Source organism: Scylla paramamosain, chromosome 18, assembly GCF_035594125.1.
Source record: "Scylla paramamosain isolate STU-SP2022 chromosome 18, ASM3559412v1, whole genome shotgun sequence".
NCBI lineage: Eukaryota > Metazoa > Arthropoda > Malacostraca > Decapoda > Portunidae > Scylla > Scylla paramamosain.
This window is the reverse complement of record NC_087168.1, coordinates 2,682,662-2,710,000: the sequence shown is the minus strand read 5'-3', so window position 1 is coordinate 2,710,000 and position 27,339 is coordinate 2,682,662. Positions and strand designations below refer to the sequence as shown.

Sequence of the window (27,339 nt, the reverse complement as noted above, 5' to 3'; positions counted from 1 at the left end):
AAACAGGCCTTGACAGATCATCAGCAGGGACTGAACTGTGGCAGGACACTCAGGCAAACATGTGAGTCTGACATGTCATCAGTCAAGTCAAGGTATTGCTTGGTCAGCCTTGACTGTCCTCACAAACAAATTAATTGTCACTTTCCACATTCTCACAGTTAGTTATGCCAAAATCCATATTTTTCTGCTCAGAAATTAAAAGCTTCTCTGGAATGCACCACTGGGTTATTCTGCAGTGGTTACATTTTTGAAGAGTTTCTGGTGGATGCAGGATATGCATATAACACAAAATAAAGAAAATAATGAGCATAATAATGGAATATGAATGTTATGTATCTTAACAACTACCTGGTATAGTGCAAATAACTTAATATGGAAGATTTTTTTACTGCTACTAATATATAAGTGAAATATTCTCTCATATACCGACCTTTCTTTTTCTTCTTTCTCTTTGGCTCTAATGTTTCTTCTCTTTTTCTTTCAAGTCTTTCTGCAATTTTCTGTGCCTGGCCATCCTGAAATAGGTTTGGTGTGTAAAATTTAGGGTAAGAGAATTACTTGTTAAATAGTTTCTTAAATATTGCTCAGTGCAGAAAATTTCCCAGCCTTCACACACTATATCATTAAAAGATTACATAATAAATAATAAACTTGCTAACTGGATGGTTCCCCTCCTCCAGCAGCCCTGCGGCACAAGCCTTTCTTTCTCTCACTCTTATTATGTCCACTTCCTTAATGCAAGCATTCTCAGTCTTTCATCCCTTTTACTGATAAACTCTGGAACTCTCTGCCTGTTTCTGTATTTCTCCCTACCTATGACTTAAATTCTTTCAAGAAGGATGTTTCAAGAAACTTTTCCAATTTTGGATAATCTTTTTCGGCTCTTTCCCTTAGGGACTGATACCTCAGTAAGCCTTTTCCTCCTACCTTTTTGTAGCCATTGGCCAATGTCCCTCACATAAAAAAAAAAAAAAAAAAACCTCCTACATAAGATTTTTACATGAAACATATAATACAAAATGAAATTTTCCATTCACAATACACACATTTATAATCTGGCTTGCCTCTAGGTGTGGCTAGCAACGGCTATCAGCTTCTTAAGTACTGCAGGTCTTTCATGGCAAGGACCTCCAAACTATAAAGTAAATAGCTGAGTTAGTGATAAATGGCAGCAGTTAATGCTGGACTATACATATAGTGCCTCTACCAACAAATATCATGTTTGCCAGTATGAATTATGAGTAATATGAGTGACTACATAACACTTCTGGAGTTACTAATGCATCAGTGTGATTTTCAATCTTGATCCTTTGACTGTTTTGGATTCTCTATCTAAATCCCACATGGGTGGCAACAAAGCACCACACACTTACATGCACATTATTCACACTATTAGTTCCTGTTGATCCCTGGTCCCTGGTAGAAAGGGATATTCTCATGGACCACCCTACTACATCCCAGGAGCTTAAGCATAGCACAGCTAGCCACACTTCCACAGTGAGACCTCACAGCAAACACTGCATGCCCTGTCCCTTCATAATGACACTGTTCCTTATCTTACACCTACTGCCAATTATACTCCAGCAGATGCAGGGTGTACTGTACATGCAGTCACTAAACTATCCAGACTCTTGTACTCTCTCATTCTGCTGACTACCACTTAGTGCTATACATGTCATAACTTTCAAGTAATTTGTTACCTCAAGGAATGTAATGGGAAAATGACATGAAGCAAAAAGAAGTTGGCCATTATTTTTTTTTTATTTACTTATTTACTTATTCATTTATATATTTTTTCACCAGAGGAGGTTGACCAATGACATATCAAAAGAATTTGAATGCAATTTTCTTATTTTTTACCAGTTGACCAAGGGCATAAAAAATGGAAAGGCAAAAATACCTAACTAATTGGTACTCCCCAAAAAGTTAAGGAGAGAAAACACAGCAGAGTAAAAAAAAAAAATAGTATCAAAAGTTGTGTAAAATAAGATTAAGAGGACACATAGCAGGGAAGCTCTGGTGTAGAGGAACAAAAAGGCTATAAGAATAAGAAATGACCCACTGAAGGTACCAGTCCCCACTAATTGTAATCAAAAGGGTCATCCAAAATCTAATTATAAGTATGTTGAAACCTTGCTCTTGAAACACTTAAAGTTTAAGGCAAAAGGAAAAGCAGGAGCAGGCAAGAGTTCTAGAGCTTACCAGAGATTATCAGCTGAAAGAGTAGTTAATTCAACCCTAAAATATGCAAATAAGTAGAAAAGTCTTGTAGGAGTAGCAGGGAACAGACATCACTCTGGACTGGCAAGCAAACAGCAACACCTTGGGTTGTCACATACACAAACAAACCATGACATCAGTTACCATAAGAAATGGGGTCCTGATGTCAAAGAGGCCTTGGAAATTTAGAGTCCTTTTTTCATGATGGTAAAAGTTGTGTTGGTCAAGAAGCTGGAGTATCCATGCCTCATGGTCTATGATAGCACCATGCTCCAGGGACAACACCACAGCCATGTCTTCACTTAGGCAGCTCCTCCTGCCTGGAAAGAGTTTGACATATCAGGCTATATATACTGATTCATTAGAAATACACAAACATAAAAAAAAAAACAAGGGAAGCTGAAAGAACCCATCAGGCCTACACATGCTATGAAACATATCTACTTATTTCCATCTATCATCCTCATAAACTTGTCTAGTCTTCTTTTAAAGCTCCTTAATGACTCAGCACTAACAGTCTTTACATGTATTATATAATTTCAAAGATTACATCATCTCTCAGAAAAAGGTTAATGTCATGCACTGCAAACTGAAGAATTCCAAGATTTCTACAAGCAGTTCTCAAATTATCTCAATCTTCACAGTCTGGTTCCTGGGTTTCTCACCAGGAACTGTTAATGCACTACAGTTTGAATCCCAGCCATCTCAGAAGCCTTTATTTGCCTTACAGTTCAGTCCCAACATACATTGCTAAGTGTCTCAAAGGAAATGCTGCTGGCTTGTCATGGTGGTATGCAACACAGAGCTGAGCAGGACTGTGGTGCAATGTTAGTCACCTGTGTCTTCCTAGAGAGGTGTCTCAGCTACAAGTTTGAGCGATCAACTCTGGTCATGAGTGTGACATGCCAGAAAATTATCTAAACCAAAATAAATTATATTTGTTAAGGCAGAAGGATGACAACCAAATGTTACCTATTGTCTTGAATCTGCTGCATCACAGTTCAAACCTCAGCCAATGAACAAGCTTCTATTTGCCTTTAATGACTTGGTCCAGGTAATTAATGTATATCTTTTTATGTTTCACAGCAAATTTTGGCAGAGCATTTGTTTAATTTCTGAGACTACCACACACCCAATCAAGCAAGACCACTTCAGGACCACTGTGCACCAGTCACTCTAGTCACAGTTAATCTCTGTAACAATACAACTGGTGATTCACTCCTCTTCTCAGGTGAATCAGTCATGGCTTTTTAATATGGGTTGTCACAATGGCAACAATGGCAAGATTAGCTACAATACAATATAATAATACAATACAATATAATATAATATAATATAATATAATATAATATAATATAATATAATATAATATAATGCCTCCCTCCTCTCCTGTGGCCTCACTGCACAAGATTTTCTTCTTTTTCTCACCCCTGTTCTGTCCACCTCCTTAATGTAATAGTAAACCAATATTATCAATCTTTCATCCCTTTTACTGGTAATCCCTGGAACTCTAACTCCTTGACTACTTCTGTTTTTCCTCCTGCCTATGACTTTTAAACTCTTCCAAGAGAGAGAGAGCATGGAAGACATATCTCTTTGCTTTTGGACTGTATGCTTTGGGGACTGACACCTTCACTGGGCCTTTTTTTTTCTTGGTCAGCACTCCCTTTACATAAAAACAAATAAATGAATAAATGAAAAGATCAAAAGAGACTCACTGAAGGTGCCAGTCTATACTGATGACAGTCTAAAAGCAAATCCAGTATCATACAAAGAAGTGCCTTCAAACCTCTCTCTTGAAAGAATTAAGTCATAAGCAGGAGGAAATACAGAAACAGGTCGCAAAGAGTCCCAGGGTTACCAGTAAAAAGAATGAAAGATTGAGAATACAAGTTTAAGTCTTCCATTAATGGGGTGAACAGAACAGGGGTGAGAGAAAATGAAGTCTTGTGTAGTGAGGCTGTGGAAATGAGGAAGGTGTGTAGTTGACAAGATCACAAGAGCAGTTAGCTGGAAAAGAATCAAATGAACACTAAATGAAAATAAGAAAACTCACTGGTGGTTCCAAGTTTAAATGAAATTTAAGATACTTTTCCTCTTAGATATTTTCCCCTCTGGCCACTTATACTCTTTCTTATTCCATTCCCTCCTTTGGATATTTCTCCAGTCATTTCTCCAGCATTTAGTTTAGTCATCATCTTTTCTTTTTTTTTTCATTTAAAAATCAAACTTCCATTTTTATTCTTTTTATCTGCAAAGAAGGTTGGCCAAAGGTACATAAATGAAGGAAGGAAGGCTGGTCACTTGCTTCTTCCTCCTAAAAAAAAGACAACACAAAAAAAGACAAAGAAAAGCCAAGTTAGTTCTGCATAGGTGCCTTGATACTCTCCTGAAGCTGTGCAATGCCTCCTTTGGGCACTTCATAGAAACACTGTCAAATTTATATGAAAGTGGGATAAATTCACCATGAGAAGCCATTGCTGGGGATCAAACTACTGATTGGCAGAACAAATTACAGTGTCTAAGTGAAATGGGTATCCAAATAACTATTGGAGTCATTGTTTACTTTGTAGATCATAATTTGAAAAAGTGTCATATTTTACCAAGAAATGATGTTAGTTTCTGAATATTAGTAGGTTGAAGTTATTTCTTCACTGCACAAGACTCTACTTTCTCTAAGCCCTGTTCTGTCCACCTCCCTAATGCAAGAGTTAACCAGTGCACTCAATCTTTCATCCCTTTCACTGGTAAACTCTGAAACTCTCTACCTGCTTCTGTATTTCCCCCTTCATATAACTTGAATTTTTTGAAGAGGAGAGTCTCAAGACACTTCTCTAATTTTGGCTAAACTTTTTGGCTCTTTAGGAACTGGCACCTAGGTGGAGTTTCTTTGTATATATAAATAAATAAATAAATAAATAAATATATATATATATATATATATATATATATATATATATATATATATATATATATATATATATATATATATATATATATATATATATTTATTTATTTTTTATTTATTTATTTTTTTGTTGCCCTTGGTCAATGCTTCTGTAAAAAAAAAAAAACGTCAAGGTCAGAAGTTAAGTACTACTTTAGCTGCACCATTCACTTCCAATGTTTTGTTTTGCCCTCAATGTTACATTAAATCTGCTGACAATCCTCTTGTAAAACCTGACAACTGGGGCTTTTTATGCAGATCAGAGGACAGAAAACATTAGATACAGCGGAAGTGGGTGCAGTTTACTCAGTTTATGGCCATGATTGTAAATACCTCCAGTCACTATAACAGCTCAATAAAGAGTGAAGATACTGGTTAACTTATGCATTTCCTAACTAAACCTAACTTAGCCCACCCTAAATCAATGGCAATGATTCGGATCAGTTACATCATGACAGTGCTTGGCAAAAATGTTTATATGGGAATCTGTTACAGGGTCAAAACTGTCCACTTGGGAAGAAAAGGTCAAAATATCCAGAGGGAGGAATCTCTTAGTGGGGAAAACTGTCCACAGGTGTAAATATCTTGATGGGAATTGGTCTACAGGGGGAAGCAGGAATGGAAAATAAGTTAAAGTAGGCAGAAATTTTGGGATTATTTATCTATTTATTATGTAAGAGGGTATTGGCCAAAGGATACAAAAACACAAAAATAAAAAAATCCCACTGAGGTGCCAGTCTGTACAGGAAAAGTGCCAAAAGGACTATCCAAAACTAGAGAAGTGACTTGAAACCTCCCTTTTGAAAGTCATAGATCATGGGCAGGTTCTGAGTGACAGAAGTAGGCGGCTAGAATTTATCCGCGAAAGGAATGAAAGATTAAGTATACTGGATAACTCTTGCATTAGGGAGGTGGACAGAATAGGAGAGAATGTAATGATTAATGGTAAAGTCTTCTGCAGACATCGTTTACCCATTTCTCAGCAAAATAGGACGCTTTGTCAAGTCGTGATCTACGAATAAGGGGTTTAGCGGTGAAATTAATGAAGTGAATGAATATAAACTTAACCTTATCTTTAGTTGAAAACTTTATTTCAATACATACGAAATTTACTGCTGGGAACAGATGATAAACATTATGACATACATACTTGGCGAGTAATCTTTGTTCAGGACAAAACAGACTCATCTAAACTTTCTACATTCATCCCCGTCCGCTGCCCGTCTATTACGGAGCCACCATACATCACCACACATCTGTCTACTGCGGCGCCACCAACCACCACCACTCACTCATCTGTCAGCTGTCCATCTGTTCCGGAGCAACCAACCAACATCACATTTGTCCGCTTCCCGTCTATTCCAGAGCCACCGAGGAGCATCACCTATTTGTCCAGTACTGCCCGTCTGTTTCAGAATCACGCACGTCTGCTGCCCGTCTATTCCACGCCGCCCCAGCAACACTACACTTTATATCCTATCTCGTCCTAGGTCCCTTCATCAATCTTGTTTTCTTTTTTATTATTCCTAGATTGGCCCATCGACGTCATATTTTTAAAATCACTCAATCAAATACTACGAAGACTGTCTGTTGCCATAATTATCCATTCATTATAAGCTGTTCGGGACACGACGTACGGTATCTTCCTCCTTACCAACAGCGAGAATCGAGGCAGTTTTACCCCGACACGATTCAGATGTTGTTGGTTTGTTACTGAAGAGTGCTGAGGGTAAAGTGAGACCGCTGAATGCTGATTTCTGAGGCTATAGAGACTGAGTGATTTAACTGCCGACCGAGGCTAAAGAGTGCTGAGGTAATACCCGAATACTTGCACTCAAAGAATGTACAAAACGGCCGAGGGTTGAATTTTTTTTCTGGTTTTTCCTTTACTTTGTTTTCTTGTTCTTGCGATACATGATCATAAAACTAAATTAATGCATGTACTGAATAAAGGTAATAGGGAAGCAGTGTGTGTGTGTGTGTGTGTGTGAGTGAGACTGGTGATAAGCAATCGGTTTCCCAATCCGCAGTGTTAACACGTACGAATATCATGTGAAGCGTCCGCACAACAGACACACACATAACTCAAGACATGAAACAACCAACCCTTGTTATCTCTCTCTCTCTCTCTCTCTCTCTCTCTCTCTCTCTCTCTCTCTCTCTTGAAAAGGTAACACGTTGTTATGAATTACGTTCCAATCCCTTATCTCTATTATTTTCAATAGGTTTTAGTGGAAGTTACTGAGGTTCTCAAGGGCGTTTCATGATCATTTTAACGAGTTCTAGGAAAACGACGGTTTCTAATAGTTTTCATGATTCCAGGAATAGCTTAACAGGCTGCAGTTGCAAAGGTTTTCAAGAGTGTTTTCCCAATTCTGGCAACCTGTTATAGCTCAGACCGGCAATCCTAAACGGGGTGGCCAAGACAAAGCACCACACACACTCATATACACAGCCCCATCGCCCCCTGATAATCTCATGGACAACACTACTGCACCCAAAGGAAAAGAAAACGAACAATAAAAGAAAAAAAAAAAAAGCTGAATTTGGTCGTAGTCTAAATTAGAAAAAAAAAAACCGTATAATTAGCGGTAAAACAGCCATGAGAACGCGACTTATTATCTCTGTGACCTTGGGAAGTGATTTTTATGAAAGTACCAAGGATTTCAAAATGCAGGCCATGACCTGCTGGTGGCGTGATGGCTAGACGAGTAACTGGTTATATATATATATATATATATATATATATATATATATATATATATATATATATATATATATATATATATATATATATATATATATATATATATATATATATATATATATATATATATATATATATATATATATATATATATATATATATATATATATATATATATATATATTCTTAAAACCTCCCTCTTGAAAGAATTCATGTCACAGGAAGGGGAAAATACAGAAGCAGGCAGGGACTTCCAGAGTTTAGAAGCGAAAGGGATGAAAAACTCAGAATGCTGGTTAACTCTTGCATTTGAAAGGTGGACAGAATAGTGGTGAGAAAAAGCAGTCGTACAGCGAGACCGCTAGAGAGACATACAGTTAGCAAGATCAGAAAAGCAATTAGTGATACAAGTGATACAAGACAGCAAGAGATGCAACGTAATTATAATACAGGATTCGAATCCACAGTTAGGCGGAGGCAGTTTGGAAGTTTGTTTCTAACCTCACATAAAATAGATACGAAAATTAGACACCCAAATAGAGAAGCAAAGTGTGTGTGTGTGTGTGTGTGTGTGTGTGTGTGTGTGTGTGTGTGTGTGTGACTGGAGTAGGTGCGGGGTAGGGAATGCTCTCATTATGATGGGGAGGGGTATACCAGAGAATGCTGTCGGGCCTTACTGTGGAAGTATGTAACCAGCTGCGCCACTCGGGGTGTAGTAGGATTGTCCACGAGACTAACCCTTTCCACCGGCGTGTGTGGTGCTTTTGGGCAACCCTGTGTGGGATTGCCGTCAGATAGATAGACAGTTGCACATATAGGTAAACAGGTAGATGGATAGACAGTTAGATAGATAAATAAATAAATATTATTAATCAGATAGATACACAGACAGACAGACAGATAGATAAATAGATAGATAGATAGATGCACATATGGATAAATAAATAAATAGAGATAGATAAACAGATATTATCAATCACAATGATCATTTTATTTCATCGAAAGGATATATAAGAAACTTGGGCAAACAGAAAGTAACGGGGAATATCATCAAATGCCCCGCTACCACAATTACATGTCCGTTAGTTGCCTGTCTATTCCAGGTCAGCCCAGCATCTCTACCTTCCATTCACCGTCATGCCTCTATTCTAGAACACACAGGGAAGATGCAGGCGGCTAGGCAGGCAGTCTCCTTGAATGCTCTACCCACCTCCCCCCCCCTCAGCCACTCTTCTCTCAGCAGCCTCATCACCACTACCATTATCATTATCCATCATCATTGTATGTATTATGCCACCATCATCACTATTTTCCTTTACCACCACCGTACCACATCGTCCTATCATTATCACTATCACCCTCCACCACTAATGTACACCATCAACACCACCATCACATCATTACCACTACCATGCAATACCACCACCACTGTTCTGCCACCATTACGTTTCTGTATATCACCACTTCACCACACCATCATCATTGCTACTCCTATATCACTACATCACCACCACCACCACCACTACACCACCGCAGCATTACTACTACTCTATAATCATCACCACCACCACCAGCACCACCATCACACTCCTACACACCTCGCTAAGTCGGTTATAACATCATCCAGTTTAATTTTGCGTCGCGTTTACTTCACTAAGGCTTTCACGAACTCCTTTTCGGCTAGATAAACCTTCCCCTTTGGTATCTATGATTTTAAGACGCTTGGTAAGCTCTCATAAATATTTCCGTAGCGTAAGTCAAAATTAGTCTTCTGTTTTCCCTCGTTTTTCTCCTGTGTCTCTATGTAAATTTTTACGATTACGGTGCTAGGAAGATTAAGGAAGGACGAGCATGACAGTAAATGGGCTAAGTATAGCGAACTAGCATCCTCCTTGAGCAAGAGAATGAGGTGTGTGATGCAACAAAGGTCTCAAGTCTTATTCATACATCGGACAATAGGACCGTATCCTGAAACGCTTCTGTCCAAACCCCGGTACTTTTAATAGGCTCTAGTCGAAGCGATATATTTTTTATCTTTTTTTTTTTTTTTTTTTTTTTTTTTTTTTTTTTTTTTTTACGGTTCTGATGACAACTTAAAATTTATACACTCTTAACAGGAGAAACATTCTTGAGAACTCAATTGGTCATCTCTGTAGCCTTTGAAAGCAGTCGTGATGAGAGAGCAAAGCATTTCCGAATGCTGGCCAATATAGGGCCATATTCTGAAACTCTTCCACGCTGCACTTCGACTACATTCAAAAGGCTCTAGTTGAACCATCACTGGTTTTTACATGTGTTTTTACTGTTCCAGTGACATATTAACAAGCTTTCCACACTCTTAACAGGAGAAACCCTTTTGAGAACTCGGTTGATCATCTTTGTAACCTTTAAAAATAATTGTGGTGAAAGAGAGAAAAAAAAAAAAAAGCGTTTCAGAATACGAGTCTATAGGAGTTTTAAGTTATCACCAAGAGATTACCAGTCATCAGTCCAACTCGTGATTGTTATGATACTCTCACCTCATTATTATATACAATTATATAGCTGACATCACCACAACATCGCTGCATCCCACCTTACACTATACATCACCACAAGACTATTACATCCCACTCTATCCACCAACATACACCATGCTCACCACAACAGCATTGCACCCTACTCACACAACCAACATACACTAATACACTGGCGCCAAATACTGCAGTTTTATCAGCACACTCCACAGCACAAAGTTAAATCATAAGAAAATAAGGGAAGCTGCATGAAGCCATCGGACCTACACGTGACAATCCCTTCATGAAGCACACCTACCTATTTCTATCCATCATCCGCATCCATAAATTTACCTACAGTCTTCTTTTAAAGCTCCCTAATGACTCGTCTCTAATAATCTGTATATTTTATTCATCTACTATTCGATCTGAGTCATTCTGTGCAAATAACCATCATACACATTTACTATTATGAATCTCTTCAGCCTCTTGGATTCTAATGTAGGACAAATACCCGTATTCAGAAACCCTTTGCTATCTCACCACGAATATTTTTAAGGCCACAGAGATGATTAGCCTGGTCCTCAAGAGTGTTTCTCCTGTTAATAATGTAAAAATTTTGTTAATATATCACTAAAACCACTAAAAATCCTTAAAAACCAGTGTAATTTCAACTAGAGGCTTTTGAAAGTAGCGGAGGTGTGACGCACAAGTGTGTCAGAATATGATTCAAAATGGAATCTTAATCTGTATTGTTTCGTCATCTTATTTTAACAAATAAAAGTTATTTGGATTTTCAAGGACGTCTTCATTGATTCCATTAATGGTTTAACAAGAATTCTCCACTAATAATATGAAACACTGATCATCTCTGTATCCTATGAAATGAGTTCTTATTGAGAAAAGTTTAAGAATATGCCTTCCTTCTCTTAACGTATTTCACTCGTCTATTCCAGGCTACCTCAGCAAAATGTGACATTGTATTCCTTATTTAGTTTTCTGTCTTAACAGGCTTCTATCACACACTGTTTGTAACTACGGATGAGAACCCGCCTAATCATTTGTGTGTTCTTTGAAATGAGTTCTTAGAGAAAGTTTTAGGACCTGCCATCCTTCTCTTAACGCATTTCACTCGGTTATTCCAAGTTATCTGAAAAAAAAAAAACTTCACCGCCTCATTCGTCTATTCCAGCCTACGTCATTTATTTAGTTCTACGTCTGCCCCACCTTCTATCATCTATGACACACACACACACACACACACACACACACACACACACACACACACACACACACACCATTTTCTGAAACACTTCTGGCCGCACCTCAGTTACTTTAAAAGCCTCTATATAGTTGAAATTACACGGGTTTTTAAATGTTCTTTACGATTCTAATGACAGATCAAGAAAATTTCTTGATCTGTCTTGAAAAAAAAAAAACTCTTGAAAACCTCGACTAACTATCTCTATGGCTTTTGAAAATAGTCGTTATGAGAGAGCAAGGCCTTTCTTTCTGAGTACGGCCCATAACAACACGTTTTTACGATTCTATAGTAGTAACAGATCAACAAAACTTCTACAATATTAATAGGAGAAACACTCTTGAGAAACCGACTATATTAATCGTTTGAAATTAGTCGTGATGAGAGAGCAAAATGTTTCTGAATATGAGTCCATAACAGCATTACCATCATCACCACAGGCACACCAGCGCTGGGTGAGGCGCCTGTGTGCTGCGCCGCGCCACTTGAGGCACAAGGAGCGTCTCAATAAGGCGGCGTCCCGGGCAGCGCACGGCCAACACACAATCATAGCCATTGTTTGCCTATCAGCCTCACAGATGAAAAAAGTAAAAAGCATTCCTTTCACCCATGAAGGTCGGGGAATTCCTCCATCGTCTTCCTAGGCATTTCATGTTCTGCTGCAAAGATACGTAGTGCATTTACTTTCTCTCTCTCTCTCTCTCTCTCTCTCTCTCTCTCTCTCTCTCTCTCTCTCTCTCTCTCTCTCTCTCTCTCTCTCTCTCTCTCTCTCTCTCTCTCTCTCTCTCTCTCTCTCTCTCTCTCTCGTAGCTAGCGTGGTAAAGTGTATGAAAAAGGAAGAGAATGAAATAGGAGTAGGAAAAAACTGAGCGAAGCAGGTACAGTATTAGTGAAATTTTTTTTTTCTCTCTCTCTCTCTCTCTCTCTCTCTCTCTCTCTCTCTCTCTCTCTCTCTCTCTCTCTCTCTCTCTCTCTCTCTCTCTCTCTCTCTCAAGTATTTATATCCTCCCTTACCACCAAGAGTAGCCATAGAGTACAGGTTTCTCTCGCTGCAAACAGCAAATAGCTGCTAGCAGTTTGCTCTAATGCTGTGTACTGTAGCTAGTGTAGAGTGGTGCAGTTACTTCAGTTAGGAAATGATTTGTTGCTGTTTGAATTTCTCTCTCTCTCTCTCTCTCTCTCTCTCTCTCTCTCTCTCTCTCTCTCTGCCTCGTGTCTAGGTGTGTATGTATGTATAATAAGATTTTTCCTGCCAGAAGAAGTAATTTTGTCTACGGTCATTACTGCTTGCAAGGACGATATTTCTTCAAGGATAACCACAACGGTAACAGTGGTGGTGGTGGTGCTAAGAAGTCTGAGCAGGGATGAGGAACCTGATACTGTTCCACGGCGATGAGGATGAGGCTTGGGGATGTGTGGTGGCCTGCTGCGTCCGTGCGAGCGAGTGAGCTAGGGAGCGAGAGAGAGCGGGAGCCGGGGGCGGGAGGAAGGAAGGACAGAGAAAGAGTGCGAGCGGGACAGGGAAGCTGGCTGGCTGGTCCACCAAATCCTCAGAAGTCGTCGTGGGAGAATGCAAAGTGAGGAGATTAGAAGATAGAGGGAAGAGAAGGAAAGAGAGAGAATTCGCAAGGAAGGGGAAGGAATACACGCTCTGGTAATGGACGATATGAAAAGATTGCACAGAAAAGGGAAATGGCAAGGCGAGGACGGACGAGGAAGGGGATTGGGGGAGAGCCGCGGGAAGCGTGGGTGGGGAGAGGGTGGCGGTGGTGGTGGTGGTGGGGGAGTGAAGTGTGGACCTCTCTCCCTCTCTCCCTCACTGCCTACATCCCCGCCCTCTCCCTATCAACGAACCTCCCTTCTTTCCTCCCTCTCTCTCCCGTGGCTCCTCCCTCCGTCCCTCACACCATCTGCGGGAGACGGACCGAGGCTGACCTTCCCTCCTCGCCCGCCGCAGTGGATCACCTTCCCAGTAGATCACTTCACCGCCCGCCCTTCGCAATCAATAACCATTTAGCAGGATATCTATGCCCACAATCATCTACTCACACTCAATAATTTTAGCATGAAGGCTCTCTCTCTCTCTCTCTCTCTCTCTCTCTCTCTCTCTCTCTCTCTCTCTCTCTCTCTCTCTCTCTCTCTCTCTCTCTCTCTCTCCACGATTATTTTCAAAGGCCACATGATTTGTCTGGTTCTCAAGTGTGTTTCTCCTGTAATAATTAAGAAATTTTGTTAATTTGTCCCTAGAGTCGTAAAATCACTAAAAACATGTGTGACGTCAACCACGGAGCCTTTTGAAAGTAGTGGAGGTGCGGGGTAGAAGTGTTTCAGAATATGGTTATAAATGCCACACAAGCACATTACTTTCGTCACCCATTTAAGAAACCGCAGATACACGCTCACTTCTTAAATCAATGTCACGATTGCTTATTATGTTACAGCTTCGTGTTGGTTGCTTTAGAGGTCGCCACACAAGGGTTCGTGTTCAGAAACACTTTGCTCTCTCATCACGACTATTTTCAAACGCCACAGAGATGATTAACGGGTTCCCAAGGCTATTTCTCTTGTTAACTATGTAGAAATCTTGTTAAACTGTCACTGAAATCATAAAAAAAAAAAAAAAAACACACATAGCTTCAATTACATCCATTTTAATGTAGTGGAGGTGCGGGCAGAAGTGTTTCAGAATAAGGGCCAAGGTCCGACTCGCCACAGATCTCTCGTTTCCACCTAACTCTGTTTTCTACGTCTTCTGTTACACCCGTCACCCTCATGTCTTCCTTCCTTGCATCCACAAACCTTCCCTCTGGTCTTCATCCTGCCTGGCTGATCCATCTCCTTCCCTCCTCCTCACTGCACGTGTTCGAATTGATTGACACTTATTGAAATACTTGAGTATGTTCATATGTAAAGCGTCATGCATTCAGCCACATAGGTCCTCTCTTGACCGAGACCACCACCACTACCACCACCACTCGCACTCCCTCCTAAATCAGCCAAGCATGCATCCTCTAACTGACAACAATAATGAGTAACCTGTTCTTATGTTACGTTCTTACGTGATGTTCTCTTTTTCCTTTCATGCCACGCTTAACCTAATACTTCAATGCACACACACGTAACTTCATAAACACATTTCACCACTTATACCCATTTTTTTTTCCTCCCTTTCTTTACGTCTATGTCTTTATTTCCAACCCACTGTCCCCACCCACAACGACGCTCCTGCCTCCTCCCCTTCCCCCCAGCAGCTTGCCATCCGCGTGCCCTGGGGGGAAAGAATGGGAGGGGCGGAGAGAGGCGGGGCTAGGCTGGGAGGCGAGCGTTGGATGGGTAACTTCAGGGGGGGTGGCAGGGATAGCAGGAGGCAGAGAGGAGAGGTGGGGGACGGTACGGTAGTGGTGGTGGTGGTGGTCTGATGTGGGTGGATGTGGTTAGTGAGGTGTGGTGTGTGTGTGTGTGTGTGTGTGTGTGCATTAGTATTACTGGCTTATATGTTTTGAATGTTGGTTTCAGTGCTTTGTTGTGTTGGCTTATCGAGGGAGTGGTTCTGTTTGGGCTATTTTGAGAGAGAGAGAGAGAGAGAGAGAGAGAGAGAGAGAGAGAGAGAGAGAGAGAGAGAGAGAGAGAGAGAGAGAGAGAGAGAGAGAGAGTCAACAACACTCTCTTAGGTTTAGGTTCTCACTACGCTGTCTCATTTCACTGCACTAAGGAACCAAAGCATAAGAGAAACACTGACATAGTATGAAAGTTGAGCAGAGGTGAGATCTATAGCTATTGTCGTTGGTTGGGGAGCGTTTAGATCCTCGTTGGTATGGTGATGTGCTCTGGGTGTGGCTGTGTATGGTAGTATGGCTATGCATATGGTAGTGCGTTATGGGAGTGGCGTGGCTATGCATATGTACCCCAAGAAGCAGCAAGAAGAGGTGAAATGCGATAGAAGAATGAAGAATATACGACAACAAGAATAGAAGAAAGAAAAAAATGTAGGTAAAAAGTAAAAGGAATAATAATAAAAAAAAAAAAAAACAATAAACAGGGACCAAGATTACATTATGCTATCACAGCCTGGTAGATATGCGACAAGAAATCACCGAGGAGAAATTATGGACGCAAAAGATCGTGCAACACATATGGTCCATATTCTGAAACACTTACCTCTGTCACTACGACTATTTTCAAAGGCCACAGAAATGATTAGCCGGTTTTTCAAGAGTGTTTCTCCAGTTAATAATGTAGAAATTTCGTTTGTCCCCAAAACCATAAAAAAAAAAAAAAAATCGTAAAATCTGTGTAACTTTAATAAAAGGCCTTTTGAATGCAACGGAGGTGCGGCGCAGCAGAGTTTCAGAATACGATCCTGCCAGTGTGCTGAACCGCTTGGCTCTCACCACGACGATTTTCAAAGACCACAGAGATTATTAGACCGGTTCTCATGAGTGTTTCTTCTTTTACAATGTAGAAATCTTGCTACTCTGTCATTAGAACCGTGAAAAAAAAAAGAACTCTTTAAACCTCTGTAAGACCTTTTGAATGTAGTGGAGGTGCGACGCAGTCTCAGAATATGGCCCTGCAAACACATGTAGTGAAGATGGAGGGACAGTTAGAAGGCAAAGGGATTATTGGGCTAGTGTAGTACTGATTGCTGGGTCTAGTAAGTGTGTTTTTCGTTAAATACACTTACAAAGACTATTAATACAATACACTACCAGAGAGAGAGAGAGAGAGAGAGAGAGAGAGAGAGAGAGAGAGAGAGAGAGAGAGAGAGAGAGAGAGAGAGAGTCGAGTATATATACCCATCGTGTATATAATGCAAATTCCTTCATCGCTTCCCATCATATGCATTATAGTCTTGGTCAACAGTCACGTCATATATTCACTTCCACAGAATTCACCGTTGTTGTTGTTTTCTTTCTTTCTCCCCCCCCCCCCACCACCCACACAAACTCAAGTCCTCACATCTGCTAAGAATTTATCCATTTCTGTCAACTGCCACAAGGAAACTTCGTGGAAAACAAGATTGAAGGGGATTTTAAACACAGAACTGAAAGTGACGTGGATGGACGAAGACGAGAGGGTGGAAAAGAGAGAGGGGTACTGAACATGGGAGAGACTGTAGAAAGAAAAGCTGAACGCAGAAATGAGTGGAAAGTGTTAATCGACTTTTGATCAAGACAGCCTAATGTTATGTCACTACGGATTCACATGGCTGTAGTTAAGCTGCCTCTTTATTCCTTTCTCTCTTTTTTTTTTTCATTGTTTACTTTCCCTCCTCATCCTTTATATTTCCTCTCCTTTTCCTCTTCCCTCTTTCACTCCCCCCTCCTTACTATCTTGTTTTCTTCCTTCTTTCGCCTCTCATCTCTTCTCCCTCTTATCTTTCTTTTATTGCTCCTCCTCTTCCTTTTTCACTTCCTTTGATATCTTGTTTTCCTCCTTCCTTCACCTCTCATTTCCTCTTCTCCCTTTCTTACCTTTCCTCTATCCCTCCTCTTCCTCTTCCTCTTTCATTCCCTTTCCTATCTTGTTTTTCTCCTTCCTTCGTCTCATCTCTTCCCCTTTTGTTACCTTTCCTCTATCCCTCCTCCTCCTCTTCCTCTTTCACTCCCTCTTTGTTATCTTGTTTTCCTGCCCCCTCCTCTCTTCACTCCTACTATACCTCACCGTCTTGTCCTGTGTCTTTACTGTCTTGTCTTACCGCTGCCGTCCTTGTCTAGCTTGGCGTCCCCTTCCACCAAGACTCCTCTGCCTTCTGCTATCCTTGCTTGCACCCACCACCTGCCGAGAAAGAGGGAGATTATTAGCATTGCCAAACGTTTCGGTGTCTTATGATGAAAGTGGCAGGGTTTTTTTTTATGAATTTTTTTTACGAGTGTTTTCTTGATTCTATTGATGGTTTGGTTATACTGATACTGTTCCTGTGTCACCCACCACATGTCGATGGAGAGCGTAAAGGGATTGAATAGGCTATTGTGAAAGTTGCAGGGGTTTTCAAGAGTGTTTTCATGATTTTACTGATAGTTTGGTAAGATTACAAGTTTCTGCTATCGTTGTGTCCACCCACCACATGTCAATACAGAAAGCAAGGATTGAACAGGGTGGTTTCTTGATTCCAATGATAGTTTGGAAGGGCAACTACTGTCTTATCCTTGTGTCCACCCAGATGTCAATAGGGAGAGAGGTTGACTGGCATTCTCAAACGTTTCGGCGTTTTATATTGACAAGCCGCTTCCTCTAATAAGTAAATAAATGATACATAGTAAAATAAACAAGTAAAAAAAATATAATAAGATACAAATTGAGTAGACAGTTCCAGTGTGTTTGAAATTAATTTAGTTTGAAAACCATCTTGTTACTATCATCTTGAAATGACTTTGCTTACGGGGTGACATTCTCCAGTTCGCTGTATTTTTATTTGTAAAAAAGAATAACGAAGTACAGAAAATCTATCCCCCGCCCCCCACCGCCCCACCCCCTCTCTCTCTCTCTCTCTCTCTCTCTCTCTCTCTCTCTCATATGCCCGTTTCATTTAGTTTTCCTTTCGCTTGTGTTGGTTCTTTTCGTACTTTGTTCACTAAGATAAACTACAACTTTTCGTTTTCAGTGGTCTCATGTACTTGACTGACACCCTAGTGCGTGATAAATTAATGAAACAACCCTCTCTCTCTCTCTCTCTCTCTCTCTCTGGGTCGGTAGGTTCATGGGTTAATCGATCGGGAGGATGGCGGGTTGAAGGACGATGGATGAACTGGACTGTCAAGGGCGGAGGTTGACGTGCTAGCGAGTACAGTACGTGGCCCGTATTCAGAAACGCTTTGCTCTCTTACCTCGACTGTTTTCAAGGGCTACAGAGATGATTAGCCGGGTTTTCACGAGTGTTTCCCCTGTTAATAATATAGAAATCTTGTTAATCTGTTACCCAAATCGTAAAAAGAAAAAAAAAGAAAAAAACAGTACACCTTCAACTAGAGTTTTTTGAAATAGTACTCGTTGAGGTGCGGCGCAGGAGTGTTCCGGAATATGTATCCTGTCCTGAAACGCTTTGCTCCCTCACCACGCCTGTTTTCAAAGGCCACAGAGATGATTAGCCGGGTTGTCATGAGTGTTTTTTCCGGTTAATAATGTAGAAATCTTGTTAATGTGTCACTCAAACCGTAGAAACCCCCTTAAAAAACCCACGTAGCATCAATTGGAGTCTCTTGAAATTGTGGAGGTGCGGCGCAGAAGTGTTTCAGAATACGGGCCATGCTCACAGCGGCCTTGGTGTGACTGACCTACTGATGGTAATGTCTCTAGAAGGGGAGATAATGATGGGAGAGAGAGAGAGAGAGAGAGAGAGAGAGAGAGAGAGAGAGAGAGAGAGAGAGAGAGAGAGAGAGAGAGAGAGAGAGTAGAAGTAGTAATAGTAGTAGTCGTGGTGGTGGTGGTGGTGATGGTGGTGGTCGTGGTGGGGGTATTAGTATTAATAGTAGTAGTAGTAGTAGTAGTAGTAGTAAAATAAGAACAAGCAGTAACAATATTATTAGTAATGGTAATAGTAGTAGTAGTAGTAGTAGTAGTAGTAGTAAAAAAACAAACAGTAGCAATATTATTAGTAATGCTAGTAGTAGTAGTAGTAGTAGTAGTAGTAGTAGTAGTAGTAGTAAAAACAGTAACAATAGTATTAATGATGGTAGTAATAGAAGAAGCAGCAGTAACGGTAGTAACATTAGTAGTAGTAGTAGTAGTAGTAGTAGTAGTAGTAGTTGTTGTTGTTGTCGTTGTAACAGTAGCAGAAACAGTAGTAGTAATAGTAGTAGTAAGAAGGAGAGGAGGAGGAGGAGGAGGAGGAGGAGGAGGAGGAGGAGGAGGAGGAGGAAGAGAGTAAGAGAAGGAGGTGGTGACGGGACAGTGGCGGTGGTTGATATGGTGGAGGCGGAGGAGGAGGAAGCTCTTGTGAACCTCCGCTCCGAGCTATCAGGAGGAGAAGGAGGAGGAGGAGGAGGAGGAGGAGGAGGAGGAGGAGGAGGAGGACAGACACACACACACACACACACACAGCGTCTCGGGTCGTCTAAACTACCTGGGGATAATCTTTCGAGCTGGGAGCGGCTGAAACCTAACCAATATTTACAAAACACCGCCAGTTTGCCCTGCGAGGGTGCACGAGGCCTGGGGGTGTGGGTGTATTTTTAAACCCCACGCATGTGAGTGAGAGAGAGAGAGAGAGAGAGAGAGAGAGAGAGAGAGAGAGAGAGAGAGAGAGAGAGAGAGAGAGAGAGAGAGAGAGAGACCCGTATTCAGAAACGCTTTGCTCTCTCACCACGACTATTTTCAGAAGTCACATAGATGATTAGCCGGGTTCCCAAGACCGTTTCTTCCTTAAATAATGTAGAAGCCGTGTTAATCTGTCACTAGAATCATAAAAATATCCTTAAAAACCCGTGTAGCTTCAACTAGAACCTTTCGGAAGTGGTGGAGGTGCGGCACAGAAGTGTTTCAAAATATGGTACAGAGAGAGTCAGTGTCCTGCTTCCCTCTTTCCCTGTCACTCTCTGCCATGCTTCCATCCTGCTTTGCTTTGCTGTCAGGAGTCCGTCTTGTCTGCCTCTACCTGCCTTGTCTCTGCCTCCGCCTTCCCTACCTTCCTTGCCTCGCCTCGATGACTTAAGTTAGAAGGGAGTCAGATTCGATTAACGTAAACGCACACACACGCACATGCGCATACTGTACACACACATACACACACACACACACACACCCACACATACGTACATACACGCGTGCACATCCACACACAGCAAAGGATCAGTGGAATATGTTATCCGAGGAAGTCGTGTGTGTGTGTGTGTGTGTGTGTGTGTGTGTGTGTGTGTGTGTGTGTGCTGAAAAGAGTTCTCAGTGTTAATGAAGAAAAATTTGATATAAAACTGTACTGAAAACAAGATATATAATATATTCATAACGAACTTAGCACAGTTCTATTAAAATGCTGTTAGGTAAGAGCACACACACACACACACACACTCACACACACACACACACACACACACACACAAGTGAATGGAGCCCTTTATAATGCGGTGTGGCTGGTGTGTGTGTGTGTGTGTGTGTGTGTGTGTGTGTGTGTGTGTGTGATTCACCTACGGTCGTCTACTGGTCACCAAGCCAGCGGTTCTTTAAGAAGTTTGTGATAAGCAACATAATCTACGTAATCTAAAGTAAGAAATGTAGATGAAGGAGGAGGAGGAGGAGGAGGAAGCGGTAATAATTGGAATGTATGAATAAAAGGAAGGAAAGAAGGAAGATGAGATGATTGTGATGAAAGAGGAAGAGGAGAATGAAGAAAAATTAAAAGATGATGAAGGTGAAAGAAGGAGGAGGAGGAGGAGGAGGAGGAGGGGAGGAGGAGAAGGAGGAGGAGGAGGAGGAGGAGGAGGAACATAAAGGAATACAAAAGAAGTCCAAGCAACAACAGACCCCAGAAGTCCTTACTAGGCTGTTTGGGTAACTATTCTACGATAACTATTAGTGAGAGAGACAAGAAAGTAGGGGAAAAAAAAGAGGAGGAGAAGGAGGAGGAGGAGGAGGAGAAAGAGGAGCGTATGAACAGTGCACATCCAAAAGAAAAATGCAAAGAACTGAGATGTGATGGAGCAAGAGAAGGGAGAAATATGATAGAGAAAGAGAAGGAAGAAGATGAAGGGATAATGGAGAAATAAAAGGAAGAAGAGAAGGAGGACGAGGAAGAGAGAGAGAAAAAAACTAAATGGGGAACATGATAAATTAGTAAAGAAAACAATAGAATATAACGTAGTGGTCTCATTATACTTTGTATTAAACTTAACGTAACCTATTGCAACCTGACCTAATATAACCCTAACTTAACCTGACGTAACCTTACCTAATTTAATTTACATATAGTGCTTGTATGTTTGACCGCAAGACTAAGAGAGACTCCACGCTGATCAGAGAGAGAGAGAGAGAGAGAGAGAGAGAGAGAGAGAGAGAGAGAGAGAGAGAGAGAGAGAGAGAGAGAGAAGCCCATATTTTAAGACGCTCCTGCGCCGCATCTCCACTTCCAAAAGGTTCTAGTTGAAGTTACACGGCTTTTTAAGAGTGCTTTTACGTTCTGGTGAGAGATTAACAAGATTTCTGCACTATTAACAGTAGAAACACTCTTGAGAACCTTGGTAATCATCTATGTTGCCTTTGAAAATAGTCGTGGTGAGAGAGCAAAGCGTTTTGGAAGTTGGGGGAGTGATGCTCTGTGACGGCCCTGAACGGGATCACTCCGAAGGAAAAGAAGAAAGAAAGAAAAAAAAGAAGAAAATGCTTGGCTCTAGGATCATTCTATTCACAGAAGCGCATTACCCCAGTGTAGCTAAACAGTGTAACCTTCTCACTGCTAGACCAATGTTTTTCCATAGCCAACTACGTACAACTTTTGGATATTCATTTCTGCATTACAGTCTCGTAGTCTCGTATATTAGAAAAGACCTCATATTCGCTCTTTTGTCCTTTCTGTGTGTCATGCAAACCCTTTTTTCCAGTCCTCTGAATGTTGACAAAGGATGACTACAGCAGCTAAATGGTTAAAATGCACAGAAATGTAAGGAAATATAACCGAAAACTATTGCCTGTCACGCTATGAAGGAAATGACTGATATTTTATACGCCTCCGATGAATAAATAGAAAGGAAAGCTGAAAAAAAAATGGTTGATATATTTACAGATGGCAGACAAATGGACATTCTAAACCTAGTCAAGGATGAAGGATGAAAGGAAAGGAAACTTAGATAATGAGTGAAAAAAAAAAGTGTAAGAAAGATGAGGAATAAGAGGAGAGAGAGAAAAAAGAAAAGGAGGCGGATGAAATAGTTTTAAACCCAGTCATAGATGGAATATACAAAAAGGAATCTGATAACGATAATTAAAAAAAGAGAGAGAAAAAAAAAGATACGTTAGTAGGAAAAAAAAGATAAGTTGAAAGAGAAGACTGTGTTGTGATAGAGGTGATAGCAAAGAAAAGTAAGGAGAGTTTTAAACCCAATTAAAGATAAGAGATATACAAAAAAAAGATTATTTAGATTAGAACGAAAAAGAAATTGAAAGACATACATAAGGAAGAAAAAGAAAAGGAGAAAGGAAATATATATATATATATATATATATATATATATATATATATATATATATATATATATATATATATATATATATATATATATATATATATATATATATATATATATATATATATATATATATATATATATATATATATATATATATATATATATATAACTGCATGCCTCCCCTCCTCCCGCGGCCTCGCTGCACAAGACTCTCTTCTTTCTCTCACCCCTATTCTGTCCACCTCTCTAACGCAAGAGTTAACCAGTATTCTCAATCATTCATCCCTTTCTCTGGTAAACTCTGTAACTTCCTGCCTGTTTCTGTATTTCCACCTTCCTATGACTTGAATTCCTTCAAAAGGGAGGTTTCAAGACACTTATCCTTCAATTTTTGACTACCGCTTTGGACCTTTTTTATGGGACTGGCATTCCAGTGGGCATTTTTTTTTTTCGGATTTTTTGTTGCTCTTGGTCAGTGTCCCTCCTACATAAAAAAAAAAAAAAAAAAAAAAAATATATATATATATATATATATATATATATATATATATATATATATATATATATATATATATATATATATATATATATAGATAGATAGATAGATAGATAGATAGATAGATAGATAGATAGATAGATAGATAGATAGATAGATAGATAGATAAATAGATAGGTAGATAGATAGATAGATAGCAAACAAAAAGAAAAAAATTTAAATACCAAGTCAAGGAAAGAATATATAGAAAAAAAAAACTTATACGGATGAAAACAAAAGAAAACGAAAAGAAATATATAAACAAGAGAAAAGATGATGGTATTAGCCAAGGAAAGGAAAGAAAGAAACATTTTGAAACCAAGAAGAGGACAGAATAAACAAAATAGATCATAAAGGTGATATAAGAAGAAATATATATATATAAAAAGAGAACAGAGAAAATGAGATGGATAGAAAACAATAAGTTGTCTTTAGCTTACGAAATGTTACAAATTCATATAAAGTAATTCATATAACCCACTTTACTATGTGATGTATGTAAAAAAAAAAAAAAAAACACAAGGAAGGAAAAGACACGTTTTAAAATTCAGTCAATGATAGAATGAATAAATAAAGTCAAGTTAATCAAAAGAGAAGAAATATGTATGGAGGAAGAGAAAAAGAAAAGATGAAATAGAAAAAGAGAATACTGACAATTGACAGCAAACGAAAGGAGAGAGAGAGAGAGAGAGAGAGAGAGAGAGAGAGAGAGAGAGAGAGAGAGAGAGAGAGAGAGAGAGAGAGAGAGAGAGAGAGAGAGAGAGAGAGAGAGAGAGAGAGAGAGAGAGAGAGAGAGAAGTGTTTAAAATCCAGTCAAGGATAGAAAGAATACAAAAAAAAGGTGAATACAAATGAGAAACAAAAGGAGAAAGAGAAAGGAGAAAAAAATAAAGCTGAAAAAAAAATAAAAATATAAATAATTATACGAATGAAAACAAAGCAAAAGAGAGGAAGAAGAGAGTTTTAAAGCAATCAAGTTAGAATAAGTAGAAAGAAAAAAAGTTAATGCGAATGACAAACAAAAGGAGGAAGAGAAAATAGAAGAAAGTGAAACTTAAAAGTAATATTATTACTGAAACGAACGAAAGCGAACGAAAGGAAAGGAACAAAAGTTTTGTACCAATCAAGTTAGAATAAGTAAAAAGAAAAAAAAAAGTTAATGTGAATGACAAACAAAAGAAGGAAGAGAAAATAGAAGAAAAGGAAACTTGAAAATAATAGTATTACTGAAACGAGCGAAATCAAACGAAAGGAAAGGAAAAGAGAGAGGGACATTTTAAAACCCAGACAAGGATAGAATAAATAAATAAAAACAAGCTAATACCAGTGAAAAAGAAAGGGAATATATAAACAGAATGAATAAAGGAAGAGAAAATGAAAGTAAAAAAGAGCAAATTATAGCAAACGAGAGATAGATAAATAGATAGATAGATAGATAGATAGATATATAGATACATATATATATATATATATATATATATATATATATATATATATATATATATATATATATATATATAGAGAGAGAGAGAGAGAGAGAGAGAGAGAGAGAGAGAGAGAGAGAGAGAGAGAGAGAGAGAGAGAGAGAGAGAGAGAGAGAGAGAGAGAGAGAGAGAGAGAGAGAGAGAGAGAGAGAGAGAGAGAGAGAGAGAGAGAGAGAGAGAGAGAGAGAGAGAGAGAGAGAGACGTTTTAAACCAATCAAGTAAGGAGTATAGATTAAGAAGAAGAAAGACGAAGGAATACATTGTCAGGTGGGGTGATAAGATATACATAACACACACACACACACACACACACACACACACACACACACACACACACACACACACACGAAGGTAAAAAGGTGCATATCAGGTACTGAGGAGAAAGATTACCAGAGAAGGGAGGGAGCGCTGCTAATAGTGGGGATTAATATGTAAGAAGACAAAGAAGATAAGAGGAGAAGGATCTTTAGCATTCACGAAGAGGGGTTTGAAGAATGAGGAGCAGCGGTAGCAGGAGGAGGAGGAGGAGGAGGAGGAGGAGGAGGAGGAGGAGGAGGAGGAGGAGGAGGAGAAGGAGGAGGTGGTGAGGTGAAGAAAGAAGAAAAAGAAGAAGAAGAAGAAGAAGAAAGAGGAGGAGGAGGAGGAGGAGGAGGAGGAGGAGGATGAGGAGAAGGAGGAGGAGGAGGAGGAGGAGGAGGAGGAGGAGGAGGAGGAGGAGGAGGAGGAGGAGGAGGAGAAGAAGAAGAAGAAGAAGAAGAAGAAGAAGAAGAAGAAGAAGAAGAAGAGAAAAAGGAGGAGGAGGAGGAGGAGGAGGAGGAGGAGGAGGAGGAGGAGAAAGAGGAAGAGGAAGAGGAAGAGGAAGAGGAAGAGGAGGAGGAGGAGGAGGAGGAGGAGGAGGAGGAGGAGGAATATTAAGAAGAAGAAGAAGAAGAAGAAGAAGAAGGTGGTGATGATGATGATGATGATGATGATGGTGATAAGAAGGAAGAGGAGTTAGAAGAGGACCAATGATGATAAGAAGAAGAAAAGAAGAGATGGAGAAAGGAAGTGATGAAGAAGAGCGATAATGATGATGAGGAGGAGGAGAAAAGAACACGAATAAAAAACAAGCAACAAATCTATAGGTTCTGACGTGGCTGTGTATGCAGGAACTACACAATGATCTAGTACACAGTAAGAGAACCAGGGTAGCACAGACAGGCTCCTCCCCATCCACCGCTCCTTCTTGCTACGCCTTGCAGGAAAAAAGAAGAAATACCATCCAGTGTGGGGGAAACTGAATGGAATTTTAATAAGAAAGAAAACAGTTCTACAAGTTACTCAGTTTACACAATAATAGTGACTTCCAGGCATCGTAAACACAAAAATTCGTGTAAAAAAAAAAAAAATAAATAACTAGGCTAATAGAAAATGTTGCGTTAGACGATTTGAAGTGTTAGATCGCAATGTTTTGTCCTTAAAATCCATTTACGTATATGACAAGTGAGTAATACTCTACAGTTTATGTTTTGTCCTTAAAATCCATTTACGTATATGACAAGTGAGTAATACTCTACAGTTTATTCATGTTTGATAATCGTAACTTTAAATGAAAATACATGAAAAAAAAAATCCTTTTAATGTTCAGGTATGTACAGCGCGAATGATCGGTTAGGCTGGATCGTAGTAGGATGAAAACTTCATGTAAATTGAATGAAATTTGATACATTTTAAGTTGTATTAAACATAATCCTTGTAAATAAAACTCGTGTGAACCAAGAGTCACCTATGCTACTATTGCTACCTACACAGCCAGCAAGAGCCTCAAGAAAAAGCAATATTCACAGTAAACCCGAAAGAATGATTGCTTTACTAATGCAGGTGATAAGAAATTTCAGTACCTCAGCTGTGGATTATCTTTAAAACCAGCAACTATTGTACTACTAATGACACTAGAAGGTAAACAGTTTCAAACGTTAAAGACCCGATTATAGTTTTTTTTTTTGCTTCGTTTGCCGTGAGTGTTTTATCAATGATCTTGTTATATTTGATCGATGACAGTAACGCTATTTAATCTTCTGAATATTTTAAACGCAGGAAAAGAGGAAAAGGAGGATATGAATGAGGAAGAGAAGGAAAAAGAAGAGGAGGAAGAGGAAATGAGATGATAATCATATTCATAATGGAATAAAGGAAGAAGTAGATGATTGTGATGAAGAAAGAACAAAATGACGAGAAAAAAGATGAATGAATGGTGAAGGAAGAAGATGAAGAGATGGTGAGGAAGAAGAAGAAGAAGGATGGAAAGAACATGAAAAGGGAAGAGAACTGCAGAGAAGTAAGATTATGAGAGGAGAAGAGAGAAGAAAACAAAGCACGTGAAGGAGGAGGAGAAAAAAAAAGAATAGGAGAAGAAAGAGAAGAAAGGAGAAGCGAAGGGGAAGGAGGAGGAAGCGAAACTGCAGAGAAAATGAAAAAAAGAGAAAAAAGTGAAAATAATAAAAAAAGAAAAAAAAAACGAAATATTATACACGTAAACTATTCATAATATTTCCATAGGTATAGTTGACAACAGGTGAGTCTGCACAGGTAA

The 27,339-nt window shown here is 39.6% G+C and overlaps 1 protein-coding gene across 6 annotated transcripts in view; it reads right to left on the bottom strand.

The window, feature by feature from the left end:
* The window catches only part of LOC135109001 (N(6)-adenine-specific methyltransferase METTL4-like), a 58,688-nt gene that overhangs the window by 12,894 nt on the left and 18,455 nt on the right, over positions 1-27,339 (bottom strand). Inside the window, exons 3-6 of one of the 6 annotated variants that reach the window (XM_064019967.1) lie at positions 17,329-17,408; positions 8,552-8,648; positions 2,365-2,540; positions 431-515 (exon numbers count right to left, since the gene is read on the bottom strand). The gene's annotated coding sequence lies outside the window, so the exon portion shown is untranslated. The other 5 variants (XM_064019966.1, XM_064019968.1, XM_064019965.1 and 2 more) reach the window with 5 other exon arrangements.